Source organism: Heterocephalus glaber, unplaced genomic scaffold (assembly GCF_053883595.1).
Source record: "Heterocephalus glaber isolate CG9 unplaced genomic scaffold, H.glaber_assembly_v1.0 deba00001509, whole genome shotgun sequence".
In the NCBI taxonomy this organism is placed as follows: Eukaryota; Metazoa; Chordata; class Mammalia; order Rodentia; family Bathyergidae; genus Heterocephalus; species Heterocephalus glaber.
Window position 1 is genome coordinate 42034116 of NW_028258325.1, and position 12917 is coordinate 42047032.

Sequence of the window (12917 nt, forward strand, 5' to 3'; positions counted from 1 at the left end):
ATGAGAAAAGAAAAAAATGGAAACAAAGTCTATGTAAATAGGGAAGGGTGGAGAGGGTGAAGGGTGCACAGATAATGTGGAAAAAACAAGAACCAAGACACGTCATGTACAGGTACAAGCACCCAATTATTAATGTAAATGTATTGTATACCTAAAATGTACCAATAAAAGAAATTAAGCAAAAAAAAGAACAAGTTTTGCTGACTTTTATATCTTTTCAGAACTAGTTAGTGACTATATTCATCTTTTTGTTGTAGTGAATGCTGTGTTTAACAGTTGAAAGAAGCACTGGCAGAAATGGGAAGATTTTTACTTTGCTCAAAAAAAGTGAAACTGAGGCAAAAATGATGGTTGCTAACAAACTAGATAAAATACAGCAAGCTACAAACAAAATAAGAGAGTGGGAGGTGAATATACAACAAGAGGAGATTTTGAAAATATCTCTAAAACAATTAAAAAAGAAGTCGGAACATCTGAGAAAAAAATGAGTGAAAGATTTTAAAACTTTTACCATCACATGCTTAGAATCAGTACAAACACAGCAACAGCTGATGAAATACTGAGAGGCTTTCCTATTTGAAGCCAAAGCTATTGCCTAGCAATAACTATTCCCATAGATCTTTTGCAAAGGAGAAGGAGGCCAAGCACTGAAGGAAGGGGAGAAGGAGGAAATGGAAGTGGATATAAAAAGAATTAAGATGTGTTATGTCAAGTACCAACTCCTCATGATAAATGTAATCATTATGTACTGCAAACATGTACCAATAAAAATAAAAATTAAAAAATTGATGAGACAAGAGAGAAAAAGAAGTTGTTGGACATTGGTTCCATTTATTCTGAACTTCACAGTGAAATCACTTAAAACCATTTAAGTAAGTCACTTCAAGAGCAGAAGTAAATGAATGAACAAAATAGTAACATGTGGCCAGAAGTTCAAGGAAATCTAGTGTAAAATGGGAATTAACATCCAATTCATTTTAAAATTCAATCACACCTGTGAGCATTGGTATGTACCTAGCATTAGAGACAGAAATAAATAAGACATATCTCCTACAGAATGTGCATTGACATTCTAGCCAGGGAGACAGATATGACAACAAATAAATCACAATTTCTTACAATAATCATTTTAACATGAAATATCTGAATGAGACAGGAGAAAAAGCAATAAATTTGTTTTGGAAGTCTTAGTGAATTTAGGATGCCCAAGAAATCCCTAGGATATCTAAGTAAGGTTTTGAAGGACAAATAGGAGTTTATCAAACTGAAACATAAAGAAAAGTAGTCTAGTCAGAGAGGACAGCACTTGGAGAGTCTTGAAAGCAAAAATGAGCAAACAAACAGAAAAGCCAGTGGGGTCTGTAGAGGTCTGATAGTTGCTTAAAGACTATCTGAATGCATACATCGGTTGTGTACACATCTATGAGGAATCAATGTCTTCTTTAGCTTACAGCCACAGAGAATGTTTAGGGTTCATTACTAGCAATCCTTTCCTTCTTGCATTCTTGATCTATTTCCTAAAGAATGAGTCAAGTCAATCGAAACTGTGTGCATATGGATATATATTATGGAAAGAATAACACAGGAGGAAAGGAGTCTTATAAATGTCACAGCATTGTCCACTTCTGCTTGATATATGAAATAACATAAATTCACTGCTCTCATAAATTTAGAGAGAAGTCCAACTTTAGGGTCTATTTACAAGGGCTATTTGACTTGGTGAACAAAGCATTCTCATTTGCTCTGGAGGCCTTTTTATAACTGCATTATTAGGTTCTTATGGAATAGATTTGGTGGTCTAAGTCCTTGGTGGATTGGGATACACCACAGAACTTCAAAGCCAGCTTGTGTGCTTTTCGCTTTGCCTGCTTTGTCTGGCAGTGCTATCTGGCAGACCCTAGAGAAAGTTGGCACTGGCCTGCTGCATATTTCCTTGCTAACAACCTAGTTCTCCTCCATTAGTCTTTTTCCATTACCTTTGCATCAGTCTCAGGGCCTTGGTTCTCTCCTATCGAACTCACCCAAAATTCAGGTCTCATTTTCTCTGAGGTCTAAGGCAGCTTCTGGGAAACCAGCAAAGCTGCTATCCTGGCCTCCCTCTCCCCTCCCATTGCCACACATACAATGGACCCATTTCATGTGTGTTTGGAATGGTAGTGACATTCTCCACTGAGGCTGACACTTTCAGGGAAAAAGTATGTGTCTTGACACTTGAGGCTAGAGGACTCCCCTTCCCAAGGTTAGCTGAGCCCTAGAGGTAGCAAACGACTCAATTCTAAAATGCAAACCAGGAAAGAGAACCCCATCCACTCAACCACCCCCTCTAACACACTGTCACTATCCAGGCCACTGTGTACCCCAGCTGGACCATACAACTAGGGACAGCCTATGCAGCCTAGAGCTTGCCAAAATTATCCAGACTAGAAAATTCTAAACCTGCTGACTTTGCTCAGTCCTTCCTGAAAAACCACAATAAAGGCTGTTTCTCCCTTTCCCCCTCACTCCCTTTGCCCCCTGACTGACCTAGTGCTTCCCCATGTGGCCCAGTTTCTAGGTGTTTATGAGTATAATGAGTTTCTTTCTTCTTGACTGTCATTTCCATGTCTGTATGTCTTACCATCCCTGATTAAAACAGATCCAAGTATACTCTGTGTGTGTACACAAACATGAACACATGGCATGCACGCAAGGATACACAAATCTGCAATGTTTAAGAAGCACCGTCTTCGGCTTACTTTTCTTAAGCACCAGTCTTTCCACAGACATGCACAGCAGACACTAGTCTTCCTGATGCTTATGTCTTTGTACTGAATCATAACATCTGATTCTCACTGTAAGTGTATCAGGATTACTACCCTGAGAACCTATTTTTGGGTCCAAAGAGATGATATTAAAGAAGTCAATTGTGTTGTTATAGCTTAACAATCAAGAAATTTCACAGAGAATTTATAGCTGCCTTTGGTGGTCTTAGCATCTTACAGCAAAGACCTACCTGGCTTGTGTGACAGTGTGGGAAGAGGCAGTGACTACTGGTTAAGGCCTCTGAGGGGCTTCTAGGGTTGACAGTGATGGGACTGCTGAGAAAAATGATGCTAACGTTCCACCAAGTCCTAAGGCACTGGCACTGTTTTGTCCTAAGCAGATGAGTCCAAGAGAAGCTTTGGAAATGAGAAGCCAGTTCCCTTTGAAGATGAAAAACAATAATTAAAATAATTTACATGCTCATTTTGCCAAACTCCTTCCTCAGTTCTCACTAGCCACCTAGGGTTTGTGCCACAGGGGATTTTAAGGCCTTCTGCCCACTGTCTTCACTAGGAGAAGTTTCCAGAGAATACAGTTGGTCCAGGAGAGCAGCATGGCTCTTCCAACATAAGACTGTCTCCCAGGTTTCAGGGAGGCTGGAGGCTACACTCCTGTTGCAATGCTGTTCCACGGTTAAGTTTTTGTTAATTACTGTCTCCTCTGTTGTGTGGTCCTTGAGAACAAAGGTCAGGGACCAACAGCAGATATGCTGAAAGAGTAAGGATGACCTCATAGCCTTCTCCATAGCCACTGCTCAGGGATCCACATCTGAATTCTTGGGATAGTTCTGGTCCATCCCTGGGAGATAAGAGCCTGGGGCAACCTTCTGGAAAGCATGTGTTTTTTCTCTAGTGTGGAGGTTGGTGGAGAAGAAAGGAAATCAAAATTTACTAGGGGTCCACCTTTTGCTTTCTACTATACATAGATTATTTCAACAAAAATCCATACAACAAATGGGATAGAAATTATCACTGGCTTTGAGATGTGAAAATCAGTTTCAGAAAGGCCAATATTTTGCTTAATGTCACATAACTGGTAAGTGACACAGCCAGATTCAAAGCTGACTCTGGGGCTTATACCAATCACACCATGCTAGTGTTTCTCAAAGCAGGGTCAGCACTACTTGGAGCTAGTTAGAGATGCACTTTCTGAGGTTTCTCCCAAATCCACTGAGTCAGGACCTCTAGAGTGGAGTCCACCAGTCTGGCTTTTAACAAGTCCTCTGGGTGACTCTGATGGACACCTTACCATACTCTGTCTTCTTGTTTTTCTCTTTCCAAGGACAGACTTTGAAGCTTGACAAACCAGAAGGCCTCTTTCTGATTAGGCAACCATGGTTAAGTTGATATCTTTCAATTTCTATGTCCTCATGAGTAAAATAAGAATAATAATATCTCAAGGTTAATGCTGAGATTAAAGATTAAATGAGTTGACAACTTGGTACAGCATGTGGCAAAGAAAAAACCATAAATAATTGCTATTACTGTAACTACTATCATTCACTTTCCTTTCTTTTTGCCATACCAGGTTTAAATCCAATCCCCAGAAGGAGGAAAAGCAGTACTGTGGACCCTCAAGCTATGACCAGCCTCACATACAAACAACTTGGGTTACAAGTGGAATTTTAGTTTTAACTTATGAGCAGTCTTGAGTTACAATCTGAATGCTGGCCGCTTGTGCTTCCAGATGATCTCAGACACAGATTTAACCCTTAAAGAGCTCTGGAAGGAACATTACAACATCCTTTCCAGTGTCGGGTTGAGAAATCCTGGGCCAATGTCTCTCTAAGGACAGAGATCTGCTTATACATAGGAGAGAGACTTTGAAGGCTGTGTAGAGGAACCCTAACCTTCAATTGACTAACTTGAGTTACAAACAGCCCTTGGGAATGAATTAAGTTCGTAAGTAGAGTGTCCACTGTATTTTATAGCACCATAAACCTGGGAAAGTTATACAAACTCTGAGCCCATTTTCTACTCTACCAAATGGAGATAATCCTAGTACTGTCTTAGTCACTTTCTTTTTGGCAAGCCACAATGCCTGACATTCTCAACTTAAAGGAGGAAAAGTTTAGTTTGGCTTGCAGTTTTAGAAATTGCAATCTATGCTTGGCTGGCTCATATGCTGAAACAGCATGGTGGAAGAGAATGCTTTGAAAGAAAGCTGCTCACATCATGGAAGCCAGGAAGCAGAGAGAGAAGGGAGGAGGCCAGGAGGGAGGTATAACCTTGCAGGCCACGTTCTCTCTTCTGACCAGGTTCCACCTCCTAAAAGTAAGGCAGCTCTAACACCCCTATAATCCAATCACCTTCCAAACAAGTGAGGCTATGGGGGTCATTTTAGATCCAAACCATAACATGCTACCTCACTGAATACTTCTGAGGGATAAATAGACTAAGGCATGTAAAGCATCTTAGAATAGTGCATGGGACACAGTAAGCTCAATTAACATTAGCTGTGATAAGGATGACTCTCACATTAGCCCATTGGTCCACACTTTTTGGCAGCTCTCTGATTGCCCAGAAAGTGGTGGAAAAAAGCAGCATCTCCAGCAAGAGGACCTCCCTGTCCCACCAAGAAGGTGATACTTTCTTCTCATTATGCACAGATCTCCATCATGTTACATATCCCACTGCCTGATCCACTTGTGTCTCTTCACTGTATCTCTTGTACAAATGAGTGTTTCACAAATGCTTGTCAATAAAGGAGTGCTGATCTGCAATCACAGTTGATACATGCCACCCATGCTAGGCAGAATAATGGCCTCCTAAAGATGTCCACATCCTAATTCCTGGGGTCTGTGAACATGTTAGAATATGTGACACAGGGGGAACTAAGGTTGTAGATGGAATTAAGGCTGCTAAACAGATTATCCTGAATTATCTATGTGGGCCCAGTGTAACCACCAAGATATTTAACAAGAGAATCATAAAGAACCACAGTAATGCAATCTGAGGTGGGCCTGGCTTGAGGGGGATGTCTTTGAAGGTAGAGCAAGGAGTGGCTTCTAGAAGCTAGGAAAGGTAAGAGAAAAAGATCTCCCCAAAGATTCCAAACTTTGCAGCTTGGCCTACACCTTGATTTTAACCCAGTAAGGACTATTTTGAAATTGTGGCCTCCAGAGCTTTAACTTGTGCAGTTTCAAGGCACTAAGTTTGTGATCACTTGTTATAGCAGCCATAGGAAACTAATACTTCACCCCTGGCTCCACCTTTATAATTAGTTTATAACTGGCTCTTTTTCATTATTTAGCCTAACTGCCTCATTCTTCTGTTTTTACAGCATTATTCTCCTTAGGATGCTAGGGCATTGTCCTAATTACTTTTCTCATTGCTGAGACAAAATACCAGACACCCAAAATTAAAGGAGGAAAGGTTTATTGTAGCTCACAGTATGTAGATGTTTTAGCCCATGGTTGGCTGGCTCCAAGGCAGGATAGCACAGCAGGCAGACAGGAGACAGTGAAAGAGCAAGCAGTAGCAGCAAGTAACAGCAGCAGCCCCCTTTCTGTCCCTTATATTCTATACACACTACAGGCCCTTAGAGTGGGTAGCACTCACACCCAGGGTGGGGCACCCTTAATCCTAGCATTACATCATTAATCCCAGGATCACATTTTTAATCCCAGCACCACAGACCCTAGATCCAGCTACCTCCTGAAAGCCCTACCTATGACTGTATGAGGCTTTGGGGCCACATCTAGACACACTCCATAACAGGCATCAAAAAGGATTTTCCACTATATAATTATGATCTGAGAGTGACCTCATAGACACATGCTTAAAATCTTCAACCCAAGGTCTAAGGCAGCAGGATATGACACCTGGGTCCTCACCAGTGGGACCACGAGCTATTCATGTGCAGCCTTTGAACTCAGCCTCTGGTAACTCCCCAGAGAGGTGCAAAAAAGCAGTTATTCCAGAGGTTCTCCCTCCCCAGCACCCCCATCTGCCTGCATTCTGTTGGGCAGAAACCACTCAAAGGGGATCCAGCCCCTCCTTTATACCAACTCAAGGAAGAACAAATGTGGCTCTGTCAGTGAGTGGGAGATCAAAGAGGCATCACTCCCCATCCCAGCGAGGCAGTTTTGGAGAACAGGAGAGCCCACTAAGCACCACTCTTCCTCTATGGGGCTGATGACCACCTCCTCCTGCCTTTTCACCTTGGCCTCTCAGGACTTGATCTTGACCTCTTCCAAAGTTTTCAAAATAGATAGGAGAGTCCAAAGGTTTCTAATACATGCAAATGATAAATGCTTGAGAACATGGGAATACTAATGACCATGATTTGATCATTACACATTTTATATATATGTGTATATATATATATATGTATGTATTGAAAAATCACACTGTACCCCACAAATATGTACAAATATTATGTGTTAATTGAAAAGTAAAAATTATAGACATTTGAACATGTTTTAAAATATTATAGTATATTTTAAATATTTAAATTTAATATCTTAACATGTTTAATTCAGAAAAAAGAATTCAACATAATGAAGTTAATCACAAGAAATGAAAGATTTAGAAAAATGTAAATTGGTGGTGCACTAGAGGACTGTAGGCTGCAGACGGGATACCTTGCATGGATATGCTGAACATCTTTGAATAGTGCCCATTCATCCCGATGGCTGTATGAAGCCTGCGGCTTGGAGATAGAGTTAGGAGTAGAACAGGAGCCTCACTGTGGATGAGAGCCCTCAGCCAAGTGGCCCTCCTGTCCCACACCCTCTCCATATCAGCTCTGCCATTACCTTTCCTTAGGGCTTGAAATGGTTATAAGATCGCTCTGTTTCCACCAGGAATAACAGTGAGTAATTTAGTGACGACCTCTTATGATGAGCTGGAAGAAGGTGGAAGAAGCATGCCACTCCCAGGAAAAAGGGAACTAGGACTGAGATGGACTGACAGCCTGCAGTATGCAGACTCCAGATCTGGATTCTCTCCAGCTGGTCATTAATTCCAGGAAATGTTAATTCCTGGTCATTAATTCTAGGTTGTCTTAGGGACATAAACTTGCAAAAACATAGCTCTCAGGTGGAGTTCAGGAAGTTTTTCAGTGTAGTTCTAGTCTCTGCAGAGAGGGTAATTGCTGGGGAGTAGCTCTCCAGTGCCAGAGGAGAAAGCTCTCCCTATCTTTATGTGTTCCATTGCTTCTGGTAATCCGAGTTTAGGGAGGTGTGTGGTGTCTGTTAGCTCTACTGACCCAGGAGAGGCCTAGGACCAATCAGAGCCATGGTCTGTTTTTCAGGCTGACATAAATGTATAGAAGTCTCCCAGTGCTTTACTTAAGGCACTAACATGAAATTGAGAGGTCTCTTCCTTGCTTCACATCACAATGGGGTTGGCTGTCACTGAATATTTTTATTAGTTTGGGCAAAAAAGTAACAATATCAGAAAATCGTCTATCCCAGCATTGGAAACTCTCTCTTGTCTGAAATGTTTATGATCCTCTTTTCTAATTGTACAAACTTTAGGAAACCACTTTTACATTGCCCAGTTCTTGTTGGACAAAACAGAGCAGCTGCTGGTACTTGTTTGCTAATGGAAAGGAAGTTATACATGAATAAATCCTCCTTGGTTCCAAGTATAATGAGCCTAAGGGAGTGATCTGAAACAATTACCCCTCCTTCCTTCCTTTCCTTCCCTCCCTCCCTCACCCCTTCCTCCTTCCTTTCCTTTCTATCTTTCTTTTTTTGGTGGTGGTGGTGGTGGTAAGACTTAGGTGATACTTATAGTCTAAGCCCTCTTAAGTCATGTGGTATATAGTAGGAGCATGAAGTGATAATTATGGAAATATGGGCAGGAGAATTTGAGAATTACTAGGACAGCTTTAAAACTATTAATTCCTGTTTTCACTTCCGAAATTCATAATTAATCTTGGAGGTAGCCTGGGTACCAGAATTTATAATGGTGGTTCTAAATATGAAGTCAAAGTTGAGAACTACGGACTTAAGTAAAATCAATGCTGATTTTGATCAAACAATTGGTTTGTTTCCTCACTGATGAAATTGAAAGCATAAAATTCAATGTGTTGAGGACTTTGGATAGACATGGCCTAAGAATGGTAATTATTTGTTCGTGGATTTGTTTATTATTGTAGGATTATAAAAATTCAAAATGAGACAGAAAGGCAGAGAAACTTATTGGTTAGAAATAATCACATTCTTTCATGTTCCAGCCTTCTGTCCTGGGGTCTGCATCAAACTTGCTAACATAATACAGGCAGCTTCAGTGTAGGCTGATAAAGTTTCTGGGATGTGAGCTTTGCCTGAACAGCACAAATTCAATCATAATCCTAACACCCCCACAGGCCAACTAACCCACTGCTAGAGTGTGAAGTTAATTTTTTGGAGCACATCCAGTAAACTATTTCTGGCACAGTTCCTGGATTATCAACAGGATGCTATCCTTAACATCTGGAGCACCTATGTGAAATGTGAACAAATAGTTTCAAAATGAAGCTTTAGGTCTCGTGACCTATAAAAGATGTGTGTTTGACAGAAACCCTATGCAATTCATTAGCTACCTACAAAGTTTCCAACAGGTATGAATTTCTAGTGATTCTGAATTGCTGACTGTTGGGTGTTCAGCCTGGGAGCTGGAAGCTAATGTGGCCAGAGTTCCAGCTGCGGATAGTGTAGTAACAGTGAAAAAAGTAAGGGATCCACTGCCTGTGAGCAATTGAGAGTGGCACCTTTGGATGAGCCAGAACCCAGGCCTGGTCCTCTGCCCTTTGTTCCTACCATGAATGTGGCATGTGGTGCCCTTTACAGAACTATGCTATAGTGTTATTATTTATTACAGTACCAGAGAGTTTCCCCTATGACTGGGCAACTTCTGAACATTGCAAACATATGCTTATAAGCTTTCACTTGGAGCAGGGTATCGTCATGTTGGCACTATTGACATGTTGGGAGACAATGTTTTGTTTTGAGGGGTCATCCTGTGAATTGTAGGATGTTTAATTGCACGTTGGCCTCTACCCACTGGATACCAGTAGCATTCCTCTGGTTGTGACAACCAAAGATGTCTCTAGACATTTTCAAATGTCCCCTAGGTGTGAGAGAATCAAGTAAGAATCAGTGAGAGCTTCTCCCAATTTCAGAATATAAGAAAGATAGGAGTTTCTGCACAAAGACAGAATGAAGATTATAAGCCATTTCCTAAATGTCCATCACAGCATCAACACACACAGCTTTATCATCAACAGCTTTAATTTTTAAGTCATCCTCATATGATTTGTGGTGCTCAACACAGTGCTCTATTGATATAGTAGGTGCTCATTAATATTTGTTGAATAAGTAAAAAGATCCACTCTTCTTTACTTCTCTCCAAGTGGTCAGGGTGGATTCCTGAGAATTTAATATGTGGTCTAGCCTAAGCCAACCAGACTGGCCTATTTTCTCTGGACAGTGTAACAGGTTCCAGGCATACACACAAATCATACCAGGTTTATGACAGCGAATCACAGACCATGTTGGGGAGTTGGGTCCAATACAATCGACTCGGTGTTCTCTTGTTTTTTCTGTGGGCATTGAGCCTGGAAGGATGTAATCTTGGCAGCTGTCTTGATATTAGAAGGCATTATAAAAGTTGAGCCTGGTTGAAAGTCAGACAATAGAGATGGAGGAGAGCTGAGAGATGGAAAGAAGAAAGAACTCAGACCCTGATCTGTGTCCCTAGATCCAGTGACATTTTATTGTTTCATTTGTAGCCACATCTACGTCTGGATTCTTCAGTGCTTGCATCAACACATTCTCACAGGTTTTTGTGTTTCCACCTTTATTTATTTTGCTCCCTTGATTTGGGCTATCATTTGAGTCACCACGTATACTGAGCACTGCATAAGTGCTGGCCTACTGTGGAGATATCAGGATCTCAATGCAAATGCTGATTTAACATCACAGAGTCTGGGCACTGAGAACTCCTCAGAAGTAACAATGTGGCCATCACCCCATTAGGAGTCTCTTTACCCTATCCTTGTTAGAACACTGGGGCCGTGGTTCAATGTTTTTAGATGGGCAGAACTTGCCCAGTCCTTTGAATTTCTCCTTGAGTCAGCTTTGGGTTGTAATGAATTCCTATCTATATTAGGTCAAATCTGCCTCCAAGAAACTTCCATCCTGAAGGCAAAGATAAGCTACATCTAAATAGAACAAACAATGTTCTTACACTGAAGACAAATACTGAGTCCCTCTCTGGTCAGTTTTCCTCCATCTCAACAATACTCAAGTGTTTCCAGCTCCCCCTGAGAAATTATGCTCCAAATCTTTGTCATTGTAAAGAGGAGAGTCTTTGGAGTGATGTCCACCCAAGCTTGTGATCCATCTTCATAGCTGTTAACTATGGCCTTAGAAAAGCTCCCTGTCATTTATGTTTTCCTCTGGCAAATGGGGATGAAATTAGCCTACTTACATGGTTTCAGAGAATATGACAAGGAATGGTGCTTGTCATGTACTTTTAGCTCTTTATTTAATACCTGCCACATCTATGTACCAGGTTCTATAAATTATTATCTTTTTCATCTTCTTGCTATCCTTGGGGAACACGGCTTTAGGGTTTTAAAATATACTGTCCAAAATTCAATACAGTATTCCAGATGGGATCTGATCATCCTGGTATTTTGACATCCCTGGTTTATTTGAGGCCTTTTCTCATTTGTATTAGTCATGTGAACTGGCATGGTGGTCCTAATAATAGCATTGTCAGGGTCACCAAGAATGCAGATGACACGCAGCTGTTTTGCTTGCCATGTTGTGGGCAGAACCCCAAATCTCTAATTTTTTTCCAGAGTCTATCAACACAGAGGTCCAGCTTTTGAGCTCCTGGCTGCCTGAAATCAAGGCTGCATCTAAGGACAACTCATGAGGTGTATTTTTCTTTCCATAGCATAACTTGCTGGCCAGAGGGAAGAGGAAGCTGATGTTTCCATTGGCAGATTGTAACTCCCCAAGAATAAAGCAAACTGATTGTGTGATAGGGGGACATACAGGAAAATAAGCACAGGACAGTACTCTCTGACACAAGGGGACATGTCAAGTCCAAAGTGAGCTCTTTGGTGTCTAGCCAATTTTTGTACTTTGTGAGTAAACTTGTTAACAATCTGTGCTTACTGATCACACTTTGTCCTATGAGGAATTCTGGTTATTCATACATGGTGCATATATCCCTTCAATAGCAGAAAAAAATTTGGTCCTCACAATGTATCACACACTATTATTATAGTAATAGAAGAGCTGTGTGTGGTGACACATGCCTGTAATTCCAGCACTCCAGGAGGTTGAGGCAGGAGGACCAAAAATTCAAGCCCAGGCCGGGCAATTTAGCAACTTAACAAGAACTTATCTCAAAATAGAACATTTAAAAATGACTGTTGGGGATGTAATTCAGTGCAATGGCCCTGGGTTCAACTCCCATTAACACACACACACACACACACACACACACACGTACACAAAGTAGTACTAAAAGAAATAACAAGAGATGCCATTTATTGGACAGCTACAATTCTGGTGTTATTCTCGTCACTTTGAAGATTAGGCAATAAGGTTTAGATCTTAATAGCTTGCTGAAGATCATACACAGTAGCTTAAGAAGCAACTCCTCATTTCTGGACTCAGCCCGGGACTAAGCTCTCCCCTTCAATCATCTGCTGGGGAAATTTCTCTGCACATTCCCATTCAGAGCCTTTTTCTTGGGTGCTTGTTTTCACCTCCTTCTCTCTGGGCCTTGCTGTCTGCCAGTCCCATGGTTTCTTTGTTTTCATATTCCCTAGATATTTGCTCCTCCTTCCGGTGAGGTACAAACTCACAGGTGACCTCCATGGCCCCGTCCCCTATGCTGGACTCTGGCAGGAAAAGCCCCAGTTTGGGGAGCAGAGAGACTAGGTCAATTCACCCACACACAACCATCACCCTCAGGGGAGCTTTGCACCATCAGCATTGTGATCATCAGTGTTTATTTTCTCACATCCTGTGAAGGGAGCCAGATGGGAGAGAAAAGGAAAGAGAGAGAGAAAGAGAGTGGAAGAGAAAAGAGAAGGGAGAAGGGAGAGAGGAAGGAGGAAGAAAAGGAGAGACAAGGAGAAGAGATGGAGCCTGGCTTGAG

General features: G+C 41.4%; 1 pseudogene; it reads left to right on the forward strand.

The window, feature by feature from the left end:
* The window catches only part of LOC101697361 (sorting nexin-2-like), a 29122-nt pseudogene extending 21969 nt beyond the window's left edge, over positions 1–7153 (forward strand).
* Positions 7154–12917: the final 5764 nt, after the last annotated feature.